The sequence below is a fragment of the Achroia grisella genome, unplaced genomic scaffold (assembly GCF_030625045.1).
Source record: "Achroia grisella isolate CSIRO2021 unplaced genomic scaffold, CSIRO_AGI_Agris_v1 utg512, whole genome shotgun sequence".
Lineage (NCBI taxonomy): Eukaryota > Metazoa > Arthropoda > Insecta > Lepidoptera > Pyralidae > Achroia > Achroia grisella.
This window is the reverse complement of record NW_026712906.1, coordinates 2,250,056-2,257,424: the sequence shown is the minus strand read 5'-3', so window position 1 is coordinate 2,257,424 and position 7,369 is coordinate 2,250,056.

Sequence of the window (7,369 nt, the reverse complement as noted above, 5' to 3'; positions counted from 1 at the left end):
ATGTGGTAATAATGACGACTAGCTGTTGCAGTACCACAAGGATTTATTTTACATGTTTTATAAGTTCTACGAAGCGTAATGTTTAGCACAAATAGTTGACGGATAGTTAGGACCTGGCAAATTGAACACAAATCTTCAGTTGAAAGCAGAATTGCTTTTTTGTCAATACCTTCAAGACAGATCTTTGTGCTCGTTCAAGTCTCACCAATATAGTTTTAACTGCTCCTCCCCAGAAGGTAATACAGTACGTAATAATTGACTGTACTAGTGCATACTTCTCAAGTTCTTAAAAAAATATATTAATTTCCTCGCGCGGCAAACAGTTACATCAATATCCTGTTTCCAGGTCATTGAATAGTCAAGTATAACACCAAGGTAGTTAAGGGAAGGAACGCGTTCTGCAGATATACACTTACACATTGTGGGATTTAATATCGAACAAATATGTGGGCGAATAGAAATGGCAAAGATATAGACGAAAGTGGTTGAGTGGCGTGATTTATTGAAAAAGGCATAAAGTTTATTTTTGAAATGTTCAGAGTAAGATAGTTTAATTGAAGCCAATTCTTAACAGTTTTAAGTCATTTTCGGAATGTATATGAGTTTCCATCCAATTCTGTCTACTAACAAGGAGAACTGTATCGTCAGCATAGACACAGATAACATAATATTTCATAGCATAGGTAATAGTTTTACAATTTTGAATATTTATACTACAAAGACCATTAATATAAATTAAATAGGAGGTAGGCCCGAGGACACTACCCTGTGAAACACCATAGCTGATATATTCGTCACTGATCTGATCTGATCTTACAAATTGAGTACGATTTTCAAGGTAACTACAAGGAACATATTAAAAGACACGCCTCTAATGCCAATAGAATCCAGTTTGTTAAACAAATGGTATTCCCATTTGTTTAACAAACAGACAGTATCCAAACCCTTAGAGAGATCCAGAAAGATACTCATTATTTTTTTCTTTTTATCAAAGGTTTTAATGACATAATCGGTAAATTCAAGAACAGGGTTGCTAGTCGTTATTATAATAATCCTCTCAAGTTGCTCCAAGTTGCCATTGTAACACCATATATAGGTACATAAATAGCGATTATCATACAACCTTTTTTTGAAGTCGGTAAAAAATACAAGGTTTCTCTTTCATACTAAATAAACTAGCTGTAACTTCAAATATAAAGGCGGTTGCCGCTAGTCAGAATAAACACTTGTTCTGTGATCTTGAAACACGTGTTGTTACTATTAAAATATTCCAGAAATATAATAAAGTCGTATGATTCTAATGGAACTGTGTTTGTTAAAGATTTTTTTCTAAACATCAAATGTCAACAAAATATTTTATTTTTCTGTTTGTCTGTAGATTTGTGCACGCAAATCTCAGCTTATTAATCATTTGAATGCTGTTTTCACTGACGTATTGTAATTCTATATATATATATATATATATCAGGGATGTTATGGATATGAAATTTCGGATACGGATAGGTTTCGGATATAGGAATGATTATTATACCGGATACAGATACGGATGCGAATATGAAATTATTTTGGATTATCCGTTAGTTTCGGATAATTTCGGTTACAGATATTAATTTCAAAAGTAAAATACAAATAGCTAATAAAAAGGTTACATAACGTGTTTCAATTACGCTTCACCCCTATCCGATATTATCTGAAACTTTTATTTCGGATTCGGTTACGGTTACTCGGTACTCTCTAACATCCCTGATATATATTGTAATATTTAACATATATTGTAATTTATTAAGTAATATTTAACGTTTATGTTAATCCAATCGGTACACAACAATGTTACTTTGAATAGATCGATTTTCTACACTATCATAGCTAACATGTATAAATAAATATTATATAAAATAAAACGCTCTAACAGCAACAGTCTAAAAGTAAATGTAAACAATCATACCTATTGAATCGTATCTACAGCACACAAAGTATAATTTCTACACTTTCTGACTCTGTAGTTGAACGGCTTGGTTCGAGCCGACGACAAGTGTTATAAAACTTTGTGCGGAGTGTTAACAGTTTAAAAATGTGATTTTCTTATATTAATCTATTTACGACAAATTATAACCTACAAAGCATTAATACTTAATTCTTAAACATAATATAACTGAATAATAAATACAATTTAATAAGGAAATTTGTTATAAACATTACCCCTAGCATGGGGGTTTGAAAGCTTATTTAACTGATAATCCACGGATGGTACAGCATGTCTTATATACAGTAAGAGATAGTAAATAGTATTAGAGGCGGGAGCTAAAAAAAGTTACTTTTTGATAACAGCGTCACCATTTTCGATAGTTTAAATTTTACGTCATTTTTAAATTTGCTGCCTACATAAATATTGATACAGTGCGTGTACAAAGAAGAAAAATATAACGAATAAATATCAATAAAAAAGATGTTATTGATAGTTATTGGATGTATCTTTTTTGTTGTTATTATCACTTTGTTCGAGGGGACATAGTGATAATAATGTATCAATTAATGAATTTACCGTTTATTTATTATGTATTAAATAAAATTGTTCTATTGTTTTGTTATGTATTCTGTATACATACCTATATTTATATGTAGCAATTTTATAATATTTCGGGCCAATTGCGTCATGTTAATGATATTTCAGTTACTTTACCAAATACATATTATATATTATTAATAAACTATGCAGTAATAGCCACTTAACCACTAAAAATCAGAAGGTTACCTAATATTTAACCCTAAATTAGGCTATGTGTTGCCTAAATTGACTCACCTAATTTTGCTTTGGAATTACGTGATGTACAATAAAAACTTTACTCTGTAATAACAGAATTAGAGTATATATTTATATGCAGGAGTAAATTATATAGGATAAATAGCTTTTATATGATTAATCGTATTCATATAAATTGACGCACATGTGTAGTGGTATGTTTATGATTTATGTGTTTATATGTTAATTCTATGATTTATAAAATCTGTTATGGGTACACTATCTCGAAGAGTGGAGATCATCTCGGCATAGATAAGAGAATAATATTACATATTCTTATTATAATCGAAAAGAAATGAAGTTTTCTGACTAAATTCCAGTCTCACTGTCTTGAGGTTATTTCTCTAGAGGAGGATCCACCAAAAATATTATTGGCTGTCAAGCCAATATATAACATTTTCTATATTAAAATTACAGAAACTAAGAATTGTAAAATTTAAATTACAATTCAAAATTTAATAAAATTTTGAATTGTAACATATATTTATTTAGCTGCCTGAGGGTACATATGTAATAAATTAAACTAACTTTTGCATACATAAAATGGGATTATGTAAATAATTAGGCATGTATTTTACTGTAAGATTTTTCCACAGTATGCTGTAAGATTAAGGGTGAAAAATATAACTAATTTAATCATCTGTTAATTTTAATACCGTGTGCAAATTACTTACACAGTGATTTTATTTTGCACATTCGCACAGATTGTAAATATTGATATTTTCGAACGTTTTTACGCAATATCTGTAGGTTTATATTTGACATATAAAACCTATTCGAGCTACTATAATATAGTTTAAAATTATACTGTGCTGTACTGAAATATACGACGCAATATCGGTTTACACGTGGCCTCTCTTCCAGCTAACAAAATCTATTCTAGTATATTGTTTAGAAAATTGGAACGTACGTAAATAATGGATTATATATTTTTGATAATAATAAACTGATCGGACTATTTCTAGTTATAAATTTCTAAACTATATGCGTTATAACTATAGATATTATATCATATCCCAAAAATACTGTGCTACGTTGCTTAGTAAGATTTTAAACTAATTAACGACAAAATGGAAGTCGTGTCGTATCAAGAATTGAAGAGCATGATGGAAGATCGCGGAAAGGAAAGTAGCAAGTGCTCCACCGACAACAAGAGCGTAGCTCTTAAATTATCAAGGATGAAGTAAGATTATATTATAACTTTTCCATAATAGGTTTCAGATTCAATTTAAGCCTGCTTAGGTTGACACTAGATGACGCATTGTGATTTGACCTTTATAAAAATATTTTAATTCTAAATCAAAATCATTCATTCATAAGTGAGTAGAAGCGTCCTACTTTTAGAAACTTTTACAGTTTTGGCAGTTTTATAGTGCTCTCAATCGTCTTCAAATCTTTCTAAATTGTAGAATAGTACTATCATCTACCATCGTATTACTTGCCATAGACAATTTACCATCACACCTCAAATAACACGGGCAGCCCCGGTGGTCTAGCAGTTTACTTCTGATAGTCGTGAGTTCTTATTTGTGGTAGTACCATGCAAGGAATTCCTTGCATGGTACAATTATGGTATAATTATGCAGTCATACTTATGAAAATAAACGTTGGTATTTATGAGTATTATGTTATTATATTGTAAATATGATTTTTATGTATCAGTCTGGGTGTTTTCTATGTATATTAGGGTGGTCCTTATTCCTATGAATAAAAATATTTTTTTTAAATTTCGTGGGGCACCACGTAATTTGATACCATGAGAAAGTATTTCAATATTTTTTTAAAAAAATTTAAAGATATTTAGAGGTCCTAGGTTTGAATTTAAAATAAAAACTTAAATTTGCACGTTTTTTATTGAGATTTTTTTTTATTTATTTATTTATTAAGTTTAGCATTTGTTACATTCTTTTATTTTTTTAGCCCAGATAAAAAATATTACCAAATTATTGTTGTTGTTACGAAGATATTATGTAGATATTTCATTTATTTTTAGATATAGGGTTGACTTGTTAGTATTAGCGTATTTTTTCCTATGCTCTTTTACCAACAAAAGTAAATATTGCTTTTGCTCTTAATTGGTTATAATTAATAGTACTAATTGATACGTTACTATGACTTATACAAGTTATATGATTTATACAGTTAATGACTTATTAAAACTGGCTAAATTTCGACGCGTCGGTACAGAAGAAATCTCAACTCGTCGGTATAGAGAGGGGTTGAAGGAAAAATATGAAGCGATTGTCTATGAGAGTTTATCTTGCTCGACTAAACACGGAAATGAAACATTAATAATACCATCATTTAAGCTGCCTTTCAACGCTTTTTGTAAAAATTTTGACAGCTGGTAGCGACCTCTAAATCTTAACAAAAAAAAAATTGCTGTATATTTAGAGTTATAAGTATATAATCAAATGAGCAAGTGGCCCGAGGATAATTCAAAAGTAAAAAAATAAGGATCACCCTAATGTATATAGTGTATGTATTTACAAAAATAAATAACTAAGTATTTATATCGATTGTCTAGTACCCACAACACAAGATCTGCTTAGCTTTCGACTAGATGGCGCTATGTGAGATGACCAGGGTTATTATATGGAATAAGATTTAGAGCTACCACGAACCATAAACTAATTATGGATGAACTTCCTGTCAGGTTTTTCTTAAACTTAATGGTGTTCTTCAAAAAGAAGCAGGGAATACCCATCAGAGAACACCGCCTACACCCATAGCTTATAGTAACCGTCTGACATGACGTATGAACCTGTATGTTTAGTTATCCAACACATTATGTTAATATTATATAATAATTACTTACTGTCATGTTTCTTTATATTTTTTACCTTGGCAACCACATTCCATACATAATCTGTTCATTTATAATAGTTATACGTTTGAATATAGGTATAAAGTGATTCTCGTATAATAAAATCACAAAGAGGCAGTATTATTTGAATCGATATAGTTTATTTCCTTGTTGATGTTATATTCATTTTATCAAGACAATAAGGGAACGTAACATTACATTATTTTATTGTTATTTTACGTAATTGATTAATAAAAATTATTATAATCGTTTTTTAGGCCTGGTGTTCTCCAAAATGTGTTTTATAATCTCACAATGCAATAATTAATGATTGGTAAGTCTTATTAGAAGATTTTTGGACACAATTGTATTAGATTATAAAATATTAGAGTCCTGTAAGTACATACTAAATAATAATTACTTATACATCATTTTGTTTTTCACTTTTTATTCAGTTAAATAGTACAATATAATATAGATGACAAGAATCTAGACTATTAGTCTTTGAAAAAATATATTTTTGTAAAGTGGATTCCAATTGATTATGCCGATGACTTTTTGGTAGGCAACGGTAATATAGTGACAAAATTATAATACATACAGACAGATCGCACTATTAAAATTATACTACTTAATAGGTGTTTTTATAGAGCGTTGATAATGCGAGATATACCCAAATTTCCGCCAGAAGGGAAGGATAAATAATATTGAAAAGCTTCATGTAAATACTGTAGCCACAGTTAGTGTGGAAATTGCAAAATTTTATCTTTAGATTTACACTTTATTACTTGGTGAAATTAGTTTCATTTCATCACGCAGCTTGGTATTCTCTAATCCTGTATTTTTTTATTAATGATAATGGTATAGCTAATAGGCTAATGGAATGCGCTGGTGCCCACCAGTGAAAGATTACAGATGAATTTGAAATTAGACTTAGTCTATCGTGACTAATTCACATGCCAGGGTGGAATTTTTTTTTTACTTATCTAATGCTGTTGGCCACCGCTGACCTTTACAGCTACACCGGACGATAGGAGGCAAGTGCAGATGGCAACTCCCACCTGACGGCTACGACTTTAGTTTGAGGGCACCGCTAGGGGTTCGAATCTAGGCTCAGGCCATCGTAATTTCGATCCCCGTTTGAATTGGATCGATCTGAGGGGAGGGTGGAATGCGTTGAGACCAACCTACTATATTTAATTGGTAGTAAGAGCGGTACTGGTCCTCATTTCTAACAAACTAATCAATCCGTCCATAAACTACAGTAACGGTTTGCCATTAGATAGGCCGAAACTTTGCAAAAATCGCAGTAGAAAAATATCACGTCCCTCTTCTCTATAACTAAATAGGTGACAAGATTAAGATTTCCGTTATATAAAACAAATGTAGGCCGAATTATCGGTAGCTGGAATACACTGATATTGATCGACAGATAAGGAGCAAAAAAGTTTCATATATTTTGACATGTGGCAATTAAACACATCATCTGCCTAATAGTAAGTGCCTACCGCACACCATAAACACTTGCAATAATACCAGATGAACGGATGCATACCGTACTTCAAATAAAATCTATCTAGTATTAGGATAAGCGTACTAATTAAGAAAATAACACCAAGTCTGATTTTTACTATCAATATCAATTTGATGTAGAATTTAATCAAATCAAAACGTAATATCTTTATTCAGGTATATTACGGACTCTTATAATATGTTAAATCTACCGCCAGCCTTGAGAGCCAGAGTCTTTGCATTTGGTCTCC